Here is a 14,784-nt window from a genome sequence, read left to right as displayed (position 1 = left end):
TTTTTTTCTGTACATGGTAATTCAATTGATTTCACATGAGCATGCTTCCCAAAATTTTTATTTTGAATATTTTTATTCTTTTTAACTTTCTACCTTTGTTTCTATCATCCATGTTTCCATAAAGTTCCCCACACTTAAATTATACACAATATCTTATCTTAAGCTAACCAAGGATTCAACTTGGGATTTATTTGTTTTTCTGCTTAAGGCTAGTAATGTGGTTTACAGAAAAAGAGGAGATTAAAAAGCTCAAGGGAGCTAACAAAGGTGATGTAAAAGGTAGGCTAATTTGGGATAAGTGAGGAAAATTTTAAATGATGGCCTCAATCACTTTCTTGGTATGTATCTATATTCTACAATCGGACATATAGATTAAAACAAAGTAAAGAATATCAGAATAAAAAGAAGGGCAAAACACACAGGAATAAAATTTATGGTTTAAATGTAACCATACAATTAAGCTCAAATTTCACAGGCTGTGTGTTCTCTAGCTCAAAACTTATATATCAGTTACACATGTCATGTAAGTAAAAATCAAGAGTTCCCATTATTCTCAATGTAAAATTTTGGGTGGCTTTAAAGTTTTAGTGTTCCTCCTTGATGAAATGTTGTTAACTAACTAACATGTAATGCTATATATACAAGGTGTGTGGATTGTTTTTATTATGTTAAAGTATCTAGTTTACTTCCTTTTTATTTTCAATTTAAACCAAACTATCATATGCTAAAGGGGTAAACTATATTAATTAATCCACATATTCTATAACTACTAAGTTAGAATTGCAACTAAACTAAATGGCTAAAATATGAACTGAAGTGCAAAATGTAGAAAATAGAGTAAAAACACATGAAAAGAACAATGTATAAGTACTGAAAGATAAAAATAAAAATAAAGATAAAAATACAGAAAAATAAGCAAAATAAAATAAAAGAGTCTGTAGTGGTTCACCAAAAAAATACGCCAGAGATGGCGACCTCCCTACACTTAAAATAAAGCATCGCCCCCGATGCTCACTCAAGCTGGGTGTGAAGGAGTGTCATCACTGGAAGGATGGGCTGCTGGAGTCTCGTTAGTGGTCTGAGGATCTGCAGACTGGATGAGGGTAGGAGGACCTGTCTGCTGTAGTGGAGGCTCTGACTGGATAGGAATCTCTGTATCGGCGGCCTGAAGCTGCTGTGGCTCCTTCTGCTGTGGCGCAGCCTGCTGTGGTCCTGCCTGCTCTGCCTGGGCCTGTGTCTCCTCCTCATGAGTGCTTGCCTCTGCCTCAGATGTGTCAGAAGAGGTGCAGGCTCGGAGGGAATGTCGCCGCCGGACCGGATCATCAACTTGAGGTGCTCATAGCATCGCTTGTGGCGACGCTCCATACAGTCCAATCGGGCGAAGAGGCGATGCACCAAATGGTAAATAGGCTCAGGAGCAGGTCGGGGTGCAGTGGGTGGGGCAGGTGTAGCAGTGGAAGAAGAGGGGCCAGCTGAAGGTGTGGCTTTCTCATCGGAAGCAGTAAGGAATGAAGGTCTGTGGCCTAAAGCCAGAAAGTTCCTGCTGTGAGGAATGATCTTCTTGCAGTCCGCAGCAGGTGGCTTCTCATCAGCATCCTCCCAAGGCACGTCAGCTCGACGGCCTAGCTGGGTGACCAGATAAGGGAAGGGGAGGGTGCCTCTGACATGTACCCTGGCCATATAGTGCCGGATGAATCGTGGCAGGTACAGGTCCTTACCCTCCAGCACACACCAGAGGAGGGTGATCATAGTAGCAGGCAGCTCCGTCTCACGAGTGCTTGGCATAATAAAGTTACTCAGGATCTGGTGCCAGAGCCGAGCCTCATCATTCAAGTATATCCGCTTGATTCCTTTAGGCATGGTGGTGTTCTTACCCGTGACCCATGGGACAGTAGGGTCAAGGGCTATCCTCTCCTTGACAGCATCCTAGTCAAATCTCAGAAACCTCATATCCTCTTCAGCCTTTTGGTAACCGTCAAGCTGATCTGACTTAGGCTGAAGGCGCAGAATATCCTCAATGGCCTCTTCAGTGACTAGTAATTGTTTCCCTCTGAGGTGTACTGCATCCAGGGAAGTCTTGAAATAATTGCAGTAGAATTCTCTTACCCAGGAAGCATTGACCTCAGTCAAATTCCTCTCCAAGAAGAACTAGCCTCTTTGTTTGATCTGATCGGAGGTGTACTGCTGTAGTTCTTCTGGAATTTTCAGAGTCCTCTCCAGGTATAGATTTCTGGAGGTAGCAAACATCGGATACTTGAGCTCACAGTATCGGTTTGCAAACTTAATTGGATCATTGGCAGGGAGGAGCTGGTCAGCCTTCTCCTGCAGGGTGAAGTGCTTCTCCCGCCAGGATTCATCATGCATAAGCTCCAGGAGAGACATAGAGGATTTACCTCTTTACCGTTTGCCAGTTGTTGCCTTTCCTTTTCCCTTTCTTTGAGGGTCAGACATCCTGAAAAAAAACAGAAATCTAGGATATAATAAAAGTAGGAAAACAAGTAGGCAAATAACAAGATAAGCACAAAGTGGCAAAGGAGCAGTAGACTATGAAATGAGTTGAATAATTGTGCATTTTGGATTGTTTCGGAGTGAAAAAGCTGAGATGAGAAAGTTCAATTCAAAATGTAATATAGAATTCATGTTAATTAGGAAAAACCATAATTATGCCAAAAGTAAAAGTAAAGAGTGAGTCAAGTCAGTGGCATGATGATTGGTTTCTAAGTAACAAGAATTTCACAAATTGAAGCAGCAGACAACTCATATTCAAGTAAGGAAATCAAGTTGTTGATGATTCATATAGATATACCAATAGCGAAAATGGAAATCTAATCAACAATAATGTGATTTATTAACTGGGAAAACAAAAGGAATACGAATGCTGGTCCGTACATTCATGAATTGGTTTGGTGAAAGCTAAGGAAAGCAAAATTGAAAATGCCAAAACCAATACATGAATGAGAATCAAAATGATTTACATAAAATTGGGCAGCATTTCGGCTAAAATTGGATTTTCCCAGAAAATAAACAGCAAGCAGAATAGGTCATATGAATTTAAAAAAAAAACTGCAAATAGATATAAATAATATGAACATGAAAGAGCAGTCGCAATAGCAGCATGAACAGTAAGATCATCATATGAACAAAACTAATATCATAGCAACAGCAGAATTGCGAAAATTATAAAGCAAGTAGCAAGAACAGCGCAATGAATCAGGCCTAAATCCACTAACCACATCCTAGTCTACCTAACCACCTAGAATCCACTACAACATACATCTCTAACTAGCATAATGTTAAACATAAACTGAAAAATATGCAAATAACTAGGAATGAAAGAAGGGTGGCGTTCGACGGAACCTGGTGGGCATATGAATGAAGCTAGGGAACAGAGAGATGGCGGGGGTGTCATTGCGGTGGTGCTGGGAGAGGCACGACGGTGCAGTGGCAGAATAGGGCTGCGCGGTGGTGGTGGTGGCTATTTGTGGTGGCAGGGGGGTTTCGGTTCGGGTTATCGGTGGGTGGGTTTAAGAAGAATGGGGGTGAGGGTGGTGGTGGTGGGAGTCGCGGCGGTGACGGCGCAGTGGTGGTGGTTGTCGCAGAGGGGCAGCGGTGGTAGAGGGGAGAAGAGAAGAGAGAGAGAAGAAGGAGAGGGAAGGAAGAAGGAGTGGGGGATGGTCGGCGCAGTGGGTCTGGGTGGTCGGTGCTGGGGCGGCGGTCCGGTGTGGGTGGTGGTGATGGGTGCAGAGGGAGGAGGGAGGGAGAGCAGAGGGGGTTTGGGGGAGAAGAATAGGGACGTGGGGGGGATAGGGTTTCGCGTCACTGGGGTTAGTGAATTTGAATCCACGCAATCGCGTGGGGCACGCGGTCGCGTGGCCAGGGTGGATTGTGGTTGACGCAATCGCGTGAGGGACGCGATCGCATGGAATGGGTAAAAGGACGAATGACGCGGTCGCGTGAGACACGCGATCGCGTCGCAGGAAATTGTGCTAAACGCACAATTCCAGCGTCGTTTCAGCGCAACTCTCTGTCTCCTTTGGGGTGTTGTGCAATCCACGCGACGCGAACGCGTCGCTCACGCTTTCGCGTGGGATGGGTGTTTTGCTAGTGACGTGTTCACGTGATGGACGCGAACGCGTGAGCCGTTTTGTGCTAAACGAACGACAGCCGCACGATTCCAGCCCAGATTTTTGGGCGTTGGATTTTTACGCCGATTTCCAGATCACGCGGCCGCCTGAGTGACGCGGACGCATGGGGGGTGTTTTTCGTAATTGACGCGAATGCTTTAGCGATGCGATCGCGTCGCACGCCTTCTTCTCTTTTCTTCTTCTTTTTTTTTATTTTTTTATTTTTTTTATGCAGGTATGCAATGGTGCAGTATGCAGTGCTAAATGCAAATGTTATGAATAGCATCCAAGTTCAATAAAAATAAAACAATATAAAAATAAACAAAATGAAATAAAATGGAAACAGGAACGGTCATACCATGGTGGGTTGTCTCCCACCTAGCACTTTTAGTTAAAGTCCTTAAGTTGGACATTGGATGAGCTTCTTGTTATGGTGGCTTATGCTTAAATTCATCCAGAAATTTCCACCAATATTTGGAATGCCAACAGCCTCCGGGGTCCCAAACTTGGCATGTAAATCTTCTGAGCAGCTTCAGACAGATTTTTAGGCTCCCGGGGTGACGAATATCAGAATATTTTCTAGGATCCCAAACCTTGCTTTTAAATCCGTCTTTGTTTTGATCTATATTTTTCCATCCAAGCGGTTTAGAAATTGTATTCTCACCAAGATGATCAAACGTCTTCCGAGATCCATTCGATTGAACATGATACCAATCCGTGCACTTCGAGTTGAAGCGTGGAACCTTATTGAACCTTGTGCATCAGCTCTGAGTACGAGCCATTTCCCTCTTACTCTTAAAGCCACAGAGAGCTCTAAGCTGGCCATCTGTTTCAAGCAAACCATATTCAAGTGGAAAAGTAAAGTTAAAGGTTAAGGATTGTACCCACTTGAAGCTTGTATTGGGTGGTAATGGCCTTGGGATAGGTGTTTCTAGTGGTTCTGTAAGTTCTACTCCCTTGTAATCTTCTGCGAATTCCTCCACTTCTTTGCAAAATTCTTCAAATGCATCTGTGTCCTGATCAAAGTCTCCTATGTCTTCCTCATCACTTAAGTCATAAGCTGGAGGTTGAGAGAAATCTACCTCCGCATCATCTTCGTATTCACTTAGGGAAGATTCTTCGATCTCAGAGAATTCACTTGCGGATGCAAGTTCATTACTTGGAGAACTTGACTTGTGATTATCATCATCAAGGAAACTTGCATCTTGGGTTATTCCGTCTAGTTCTTCATAAAATATCTGCCTTGGGGGTTGTGCACTATCCTCCTTGGCATCGATTGTAACGTCCTTGACAGAATTTTTCACAACTCTGGATTCCCATGAAGGTTCAGCATCTCCTAAATTTTTGACCAGTACTTCATCCTCTTGGATAACTTGAGCTTCCTCCAATTGTTCCAGAACAAAGTTGTGCTCATTACTGCCCTCGGGGGTTTCTAGTGTCTCCTTCATGCTACGTTCGTCATTAGATTATCTACATAAAGCTATTGGAGTTCCTTGAGGGTTTGAACGTCTGGAAGATAATTGATGTATTGCTTGCTCCAGCTGATGAAGGGTTGTATGAAGTTGATCTACTGTTTCCTTGAGGCGAGATTATGATTCTCGAGGTGATGGATTTGGACATGGTACATAGGGAAGTGGTGGTGTTTGGGAGTAATTGGATTGGAATTGGGGTAAATAAGGATCATACGGTGTTGAATGGTGAAAAGGATCTTGTGAGTGTGGTGGTTCAAAGTTATGTTGAGAGGGTGGTCTATAGGCACAGGGCGGGGCTTGTTGGTAGTTACAAGGTTGTCCACCATATCTATTAGCTTGGTTTGCATTGTAGAATGGTCTTTGTCCATGATATCTTGGAGGGTGTTGTTGCCTGAAGGGTTGATCAAATCCTCTTGACTCCATCCATCTTTGATTGCTTAGACCTTGATGCATATTCCTATTATAGCTTTCACTCCTTTCAACAATATTAGAACCAAACTCAAAGCGAGAGGGGTGAGAATTCATAGTGGCTAAATAAAAAGGGAAAAACAAAAACAATTAAACAAATAAAAGAAAAATATTTACAATAACTAATAATAAGGCACACGATTGCAATTTCCCAGCAACGGCGCCATTTTGACGTTTGGATTTTTGCTAGTAATGAATTTTATAAAAATAGTCGCGTTGTAGATATAGTTTCTAAACCAACAGAAATTCCTTCGTGCAAACGTTTTGGTTGTCACAAGTAACAAACCCCGAAATAAATTGATAACAGAAGTATTTAAACCTCGGGTCGTCTTCTCAAGGAACTGCAAGGAAGTATGTTCTTATTATTGGTTATGAGTTTTGTAAATTGGGGGTTTTAAAAGTAAGGAACAAGTAAATTAAATGACAAGTAAAATAAATAAATAACTATAAAATAAATTCTTGGCAAGGTATGAGAAATTGGAAGTCCTATCCTAGTTATCCTTATCAATGGTGATGAGAATTGAGTTTAATCCCACTTAGTTAACCTTTACTAAACAAAGGAAAGTCAAGTGGACTAATCAATTTGATCCTCAGGTCCTAGTCAATTCCAAAGGAAAGACTAGAGTTATTGGAATTCGATTTGATTAGCAAAAATAACAATTATCAATCACGATGAGTTTGATAACTCCAGAGTTACCAATTACTTAACCAAAGCCAAAAGGGGAAAAATAAACTTACTCAAAAAAAAATATCTTCATATTGGAAGCAATAGTAACATAAATAAAAGAAAGCAATCATAAACTGAAATACCTCAAATAACATTAATTAAGAGAATCATATGTAACATGGAAGAATTCATAAATTAAATTGTGAAAATAATAAAAGAGAATATTGAACCTGATAAAGAGTTGGAATACTTAACTTGAAATAATAAGAAATCCTAATCCTAAAACCTAAGAGGGAGGAGAGAACCTCTCTCTCTAAAAACTACATCTAAACCATAAAAAGTGAATAATTCAATACATCCTCATGAATGGACGCATTCCCCCACTTTATAACCTCTAATTTGTGCTTTCTGGACTTTGATCTGGGCCAAAAAGGCTTCAGAAATCGCTGGGAGCGTTTTCTGTAATTTCTGGTGCGTGGCGTCTATCACGCGTCCGCGTGGGTCACGCGGTCGCGTCATCTGGAGTTTTCCTTGTCACGCGTTCGCTTCGGTCATGCGTCCGCGTCATCTGTGTTTTGCATAAGGCGCGCGTCCGCGTCAGTCACGCGTTCGCGTCGCTGCCTTTTCGCGCTGGGCATGCGGCCGCGTCGTCCATGCGTTCGCGTCACTGCCAGTTTCTTCAAAAACTCCATTTTGTGCTTTCCTTCCATTTTTGTATGTTTCCTTTCCATCCTTTAACTCATTCCTGCCTTAAAGGATCTGAAACTTCTCAACACACAAATCACGGCATCGAATGATAATAAAGGGTAATTAATAATTTTAAAGTATAGGAAACACGTATTTTACCTATATCACCTAATAAGGAAGGGAAAGTAAAACCATGCAATTTACATGAATAAGTAGGTGAAGGATTGAATAAATCTCTTGAATTGAGCACAATATATGTCATAAAATATGGGTTTATCAATATGTACTGTTGATTGCTTAATTTGCTGCATCGTCATGAGTTTTTCTTTCAATTTTCGTAGATAAATAGAATGAAATAAGTATATGTGTTCAATTCAATTTATTGCAGGAGCTGACCTTTTATTTTTCTTAGTTTTTATTCAAATAAAGTATCTGTTGAATTAGGATATAGGTATGTTATCAATAGTGCTAGATAAAAAAAGTGCCAAGGGGAGCATATATGGTTGTGACCTTGTATAGGGACTATTTTTTGTGTGTTTAATATGTGTTTTTTGTTCTAATGACTGAATATGCAATATTGCGGGACCTAATTAAAGTTTCCTTGACATTTTCATGTTTAATTAATTTGGATTTAGAATTGGATTTGTTGGAGTTAATTGAAGTCGCCTTTATAACATGCACTAAGACAAGATTATTTAAAATTCTGTAGGGCAGTGATAAAAACAATGGAGCTCATAATGGATGATCACACTACTCATGAAATTTGATATTTTGTAACTAAGTATATAAAAGAAGTAGATATGTGACACTTGTTGGAATTGTAATTCTTATTTACTTGTTATGACTTTACTTTTTGGTACTTTGTCATCAAAGCCTACTTTTGTGATGACAAGTTTTATATGTATGTCTTTTTTTATGGGGAAGTTTATATATTTGTTGGATTAGTTCAATATATATAATTTTATTTTGGTCTATGATTTTAAAATTATATATGAATTTTGCATGAAATATTAAGAAGTAAAATGAAAAAAAAATTCTGACCAAACTTATGGGCACGCTTAAAAAGGGTGGCTATATCTTAATTTTGGGCTTAACAAGCACGCTTAATAAGTGTGGCCATAACTTGGCAACCGGCATGCTTTAAAAGCGTACCCATATCCTCATCTATTGGCACGTTTTCTAAGTGTAGCCGTATCTTTTCGTATTTATAAATAGCCACGCTTTTGGAGCATAGCCATATGTTTACCCTATTGGCACGTTTAAAAAGTGTAGCCATATCTTTCCCTATCGTCACACTTTTAAAGAGTACCCAAAGCAAATATTCTGGAACGTTTCAAAAGCATGGCGATATGTACACTTTTCGGTAGGTTAAGACCTATGGCCACGCTTTTTAAGCGTGGCAAGAGATGAAAGCGTGCCAACAAAAAAAGCGTGCCGATAAATCCACAAAAGCGTGGCGATATAGCAACCGGCACGCTGGCGGATGTGACCCTTTCAAAAGCGTGCCGATAGCTCAAAAAGCATGGCAAAAAGCTATCGACACGTTTTTTTGCACGTTTCGACACGCTTTTAAAGCGTGGCAGAAAACTTATTTTCTTGTAGTGCAAACTGAGTATTTTCTCCACTTTAATTTAATTTACATCATATGCAACATGTGCTCTGAATCTATTACTTTTTTTTCACACAAATAAGACAAATACATGCAATACTTAAAAAGAAAATTTTAATATAAAAAAAATTATTATATATCGAAATATTTTTCATATAAATTTTAATAATGTTATTATTATTATTTTTAAAGTAAATTCTATCCAACCTCCTCTAAAATAAAGAATAAATTATTTTTTATGACATGTTTAATTATTATTAGATAAAATTATTTGGTTTATCATAGTTAATTTATCTCTGTTAACCTAAATTTTGATAATCTAACTAATTAATTATAATATAATTTTTGTGCAATTTATAAAAATCATTAAAAATAATTCCATTTAGCATTTATCATCTTTTCTCAAACCACACCTATTAATAAACAAAAAAATCCCAATGAACGGCTCAGGATATGCACGCCGATTGACTGGCAAGACCCATCCTAAGCAAATTCTAATACTCAGGAGACTGTCCTTTCTTCTCCTTCAATGGGTGGCTCAGGTTACACGCACCAATTTTGTATACTTTTGCTTTTGGCCGAAACTTGTATTTTGTAATATATAGCTTTGCATCACAATGTAAGAGTAGAAATTCACAGTCTTTTTTCTATTATCTGCATACCAAATTTACAACAAGAATAGTAGCTATCTTTTGAGACTTTTCTTTAGTTAATTGGTTAAGTTATCATGACATAAGTTAAATTAAGAGTTAATGTTAATTATGATAAGTTAATTTATTTTATTTTTTAAAGAATTATTCTTTACATTTAAGCAATTTTAACATCTAAGTTTATTCAATTAATTTAGAGGCATGTGCTTCTTCTTTTTTTTCTTCTTCTTCTTTTTCGATGCTTATTCTTCTTCTTCTTCTCCTTCTCCTTCTCCTTCTCCTTCTCCTCCTTCTTCTTCTTTGCTTTCTTTTTTGCATTCCTCCTCCTCCTCCTCATTCTCCTCCTTTTTTGCGTTACTTCTTTTTCACATATTTTTTTCTTATCGTCATTCTTTTGTTGTTGTTGCTGCTGTATTTTTTTTTTCCTCCTTCTCTCTCTGGTGAAAAAGCAGTAGAAGGTGAGGAGGAAGAGTTTCAAATTGTGCGGAACAGAAATGAACCGAAATTATATTCAGAAATGAACTGAAATTATATTTAGAATGAACCGAAATCATTAAGTAATTTCAATTCATTCTAAATATAATTTCAGTTCATTTCTGAATATAATTTCTGTAACACCGTAACTATCAATATGTCACGCTTTTGGCTGCGTCACTCTGATAGCTCGAGTATTACAACGACTCTTATAATATTTAATACTAAAATATGAGTCTGTTTAAAACTTAAATCGAACATTACAAAAACATACATTAATACTTACAAAAATAAATTACAATACTCATAGGAATTACATATATATATATATATATATATATATATATATATATATATATATATATATATATATATATATATATACATATTACTTTACAAGCATCTCATATCAAAATCCTATCCCTCTTACAAAACTTGCAAAGTTAAAGACAAGGAAAACATAAATACTAAAATAACACAGAAATATCGTCTAACAGAAAAAAAATAAGCTTTTCCAAACTTCGTCGTCCATAACCTGAAAAAGAAAAGACCTGTAGGGAAGTGAGAACATCATCCTCGAAAGGGTTCGCACTATAGGTTGCAGAATTACTATAATAGGATACACGAGATAAAATCGTTACAGCGATTAATAACCGCCTTATGCGTCTTTTCAAAAGCAAAGGTTTACTATAAAAGAAAAATCTGAAATCTTTTCTGAAATATCAACTGTTCTTTTCTTAAAAATTCAAAAGGCTTTCAAAAGGTTTATCTATGCTTAACCAAATTAGTTTTCCATACTTTCCAAACTAGAAACATCAACCAGACATGGCCTTCGGCCCACCTCATGATCAACCATGGCTCTAGGCCCAGACAACCCAAACAACAACCAATCACCACAGTCCAACAAAGTCTCAGTCGCAAACACAAATAGGAAAGTTCAAGTACAAACAAACAGTTACTGCAAGTAGAACAATTAGCAGTTAATTACAAGTAATCACAAAGGAAAACCAAGTACAATGTGCACACCCAAACAATGTCACATAGATGCATATGATGAATGCTTGTCCTAGTGGCTGATGATATCATCTGTCGGTTATAGAGCCAACCCACAAGTCCTGGTAGCTAACCATTGGACTGTCCCTCTGTCGTGCATCCCCAACTCGAGTTATTCACAATCATAGTCATAATTCACATCCAACACCCTCACTGGTGTATATTCACGGGGGCGAGCTCATCCGGAACTTTCACAGTGTCCAGCCATACTTACGACATAGGGTCAGCAGAGTATCGAGTCTCAACCTGGAGCACGTGGTGGCTAGCCACTGCTTCTACCAGGAAAACTCGTATCTCAGATAATTGGAAGTGCAACAATTACAATATCAATAACTCAGCATATATGCATTTATTCTCAGCCATAAATCAACATTCATCTCAGCCATCCGGCTTAAATTCGTGATTCATAGTCAGCCATCCGGCTCATAACATATTCCGCAATCAGCCATAATTCATTATCATACACAGCCAGTCTGGCTCATAACAAAATAGCACTTCCACCATCCAACATCATCAAATTCATAAAATAATCATTCAAGCCATAAATCACTTTTTCTCAATTCACTTCACTTTGAAATCAAAATCAATTCTTTTCAGCCTTGGCTTTAAAGTTCCCATTCCTCAAATTTTCTCAGGCTCATAAGCCACTTTTACTCAAAGTAGGTTCCCCTTTTAAAACAAAGCCACACTCGGAATCCTCTTTCCAAAACTTCCAAAACTATGGCAATTTAAATATTTCGTTCGAAATATTTAAAATCATCCATTCAACAACGGGATTTTATAACAAAAGTTCCTCGGCAGAGTCTCAAGTCTTTAGGGGAGAATAACATAACCCATTTCCTCAATTTCGTTCAAAATCTTAAAAACCTTGGCTTCCTTATTTGAGTAATAAAAATAGAATCTAACCCAAACCGAGTCGTGAAATCAATTACTCCTTTCAAAATCGTTTCCTTTACTTAAGCAAAACCAGCTTCAATTCCATGATTAAATCTAAAGCATTTCAAACTGCTCAAAGAAATTGTTTTAGTCTTGCAAAAATTCATAATTCAAGGAGTACTTAAAACTTTTCCCCAAAATATTGAAAAATGAAACTTGTCAATAGACATTCAGGTTCTTTCAAAGTCACTGAAACTCCTCCAATTGAAATCCTCAAGTCAAATTCAAAGATATTAACTCTTTTCACATTTAAAACAACCTTAAAACATAAGTCTCATCTAAATAACTTGCTCCCAAAAGGGATACAATACTTTTCTTGAGAAACAAGACTAAATCACAATTTTCTTTTTAATAATTTATTTCGAAAGCATAAGTCATCCCTTTCTTAAATAATCCAAATAAAATAGTAGAAGTCTTTAACTCATAATTTTTCAAATAACATTTCAATGGAGTCCCGAATTCTATCGGAATTTTGACAGCACCTCCCCTAAAACTTGGACTCTGCCACGCTTTCTGGGTCCCATCCAAACCAATCTACAACCCTCTTTATAGGGTTCAAAACCAAATCAGCTCAAATTCCAACTGAACCCAAAGGTACATTCCATTTTCATATTTCAAAAAAACCAAATCAAACTCAAGTAAATTTTCAACGGATTAAACTTGATTTCAAAGTTGTAAAGAAGCGACTTTAAAGAAACACTTCAAAACCGTCCGTTTTACAAAACCAAATAATAATCGAATCAACCAAGCATTCATATTCATCCAAAATAACCAACATTACATAAGACTTATACAATCACTCAATTATACATTTTTACCACATAATATCCATATATAATAATTCCAATTTATAAAATATACTTTTCTAAAAAGGCCCCTACCTCGATTGTTGAAAATCGAAAACTCAAAAACGCGCCACAAACACATTCTCCCTCGGCCCGCAACTGCGGCAGCCGCAACCTCCTCTCCAAACCACTTTCTCAGCAACCACACGACTCTAATCGCAACATATAATAATCAGGTCTCGACCCCACGTTACCAAAACTCATATTCATTAACCATACACAACAGAATACTAACACGAGACTTTTCGAAACATAATTATTTACCGAAATAACAAAATAAAGCAGCTGCGATTCCGAATCGACCCGGCAATAGCTCCAACAATAACCCTAAGTGACAGTCGCGAGCAAAAACCCCGGTGATGGTGACTGTAACAACCACGCGGTGTTAAAACCTTTCCGGAATTCCAAAAGAACAGAAACTAAACTTAAAACTCTTACCGGCGGTGGAACTCTGTTGCAGCAGAGGCGTTCCTAGCAGTAGAGGCTCGGCCCGAAGCTTCGGCGGTGGTCCCGGAAGTCACAAAACCCCTCCCGGCGGTCAGAAACACCGAGACGCGGCTTCCTTCTCCAGCAGCGACACCTGCGGCGGCCTGAACCCTTTTTTTTACAGCGGTTTGGCTTACCATCATCAGCAGCGGCGAGCTCAGATGGTGGCAGTGGCGAGCCCTAGCGTCGACGACCACCACGGTGACAGCGGCGATGGCAGCATCGCTATTTGTCTCTGTGGCTGTTGCATTCTCTCAGCGGACTCCCTCTCACTCTTCGGGTTCTTCTCAAGCGACGACGGTGACTTCCTTCGGTGACGCCAGGAAGCGACGGCGATGCACGAAGCTCCTCCAGCAACGGTGACGCGTTGTTGACAGCTCCTCCAGCGGCGGCGACACAATCTCTCTCTCCTCTGGGCTCCTTCCTTCGCGACAATAATGGCGGCGACGGCTGGGCATCAACGACGACAACCCATGATTGCAGCGGCGCAGCTTGCTCGCTCGATCCCCAACTCTCGTTTCTACCATTGGATGTGCGACGGCGGCGAGCAGCTCGGTGGCGACAGCGAGGCCAACCGGTGCTAACTCGTCCCTCTCTCCCTCTCTTTCTTCTCCTGTTCTCCCTTCCCTCTGTTCCCCCTTTCTTTCTTTCTTTCTTTCTTTTTTTTTGTTTTATCTGATGTGTTTACCGAAGGAAAGCAAGTGTAGCGACTAGGTCTCATTTGGAATAAAGGAAAATGTGTGTTAATTAGGGTTAGGGGTATTTTAGTAATTTTAAATAAAAATAGGGATAATATAGTAATTAGAAATAAATTTTAATCCAACAATAATAGTGTATAAAAATACTATTTGTTCATTAATTTTACAAATTATTTTCAATAAAATGTTCAAACCCAAGAATTAGAAATAATATAATTAATTTCTTTATTTTTCAAAACAGTAAAATTAATATTTTAAAATATTAATTATTTAGTCCAAATCATATAAAATTCTTATTATCTCATAACTACTAACGTTATAATTTAAATATAGAAAATAATTGAAATATCATGAAATTAAGCAAAATCTTTATTTTAATTATCAAAACTTGATTTAATTATTCTCAGTTAAATAATTTCTAAAAATAAAATCTCTAATAATAAATAAATTTAAAATCAGCTCAGAATAAGATTTTTCAAAAGTTCTAGTTCTTACAATTTCGGTTCATTTCTGAGTGAATTATTTTGTTATGATTCTTCTTGTTTCACTATCTTGAGAGAAATAAAACCAAGTAAAAGTGAAGAAAAATCAAACAAAAAAAAAAGAAATAAGAAG

At 38.3% G+C, this 14,784-nt stretch overlaps 1 long non-coding RNA gene across 2 annotated transcripts; it reads right to left on the bottom strand.

Moving 5' to 3' along the window:
- Nucleotides 1-10,554: 10,554 nt before the first annotated feature.
- Nucleotides 10,555-14,179, bottom strand: LOC112777425 (uncharacterized). 2 transcript variants are annotated; one of them, XR_011877552.1, is made up of 4 exons: nt 13,424-13,572; nt 13,250-13,351; nt 13,022-13,137; nt 10,555-10,702 (listed from the first exon to the last, which is right to left on the bottom strand). It is a non-coding gene; the product is annotated as an uncharacterized lncRNA (long non-coding RNA). The 2 variants fall into 2 exon arrangements; XR_011877553.1 differs by lacking the exon at nt 10,555-10,702 and having other exon boundaries at nt 12,870-13,137; nt 13,424-14,179.
- Nucleotides 14,180-14,784: the final 605 nt, after the last annotated feature.

This window comes from Arachis hypogaea, chromosome 19, assembly GCF_003086295.3.
Source record: "Arachis hypogaea cultivar Tifrunner chromosome 19, arahy.Tifrunner.gnm2.J5K5, whole genome shotgun sequence".
NCBI classification, from domain to species: Eukaryota; Viridiplantae; Streptophyta; class Magnoliopsida; order Fabales; family Fabaceae; genus Arachis; species Arachis hypogaea.
The sequence above is the reverse complement of the archived record's forward strand: the minus strand, read 5'-3'. Positions and strand labels throughout refer to the sequence as shown.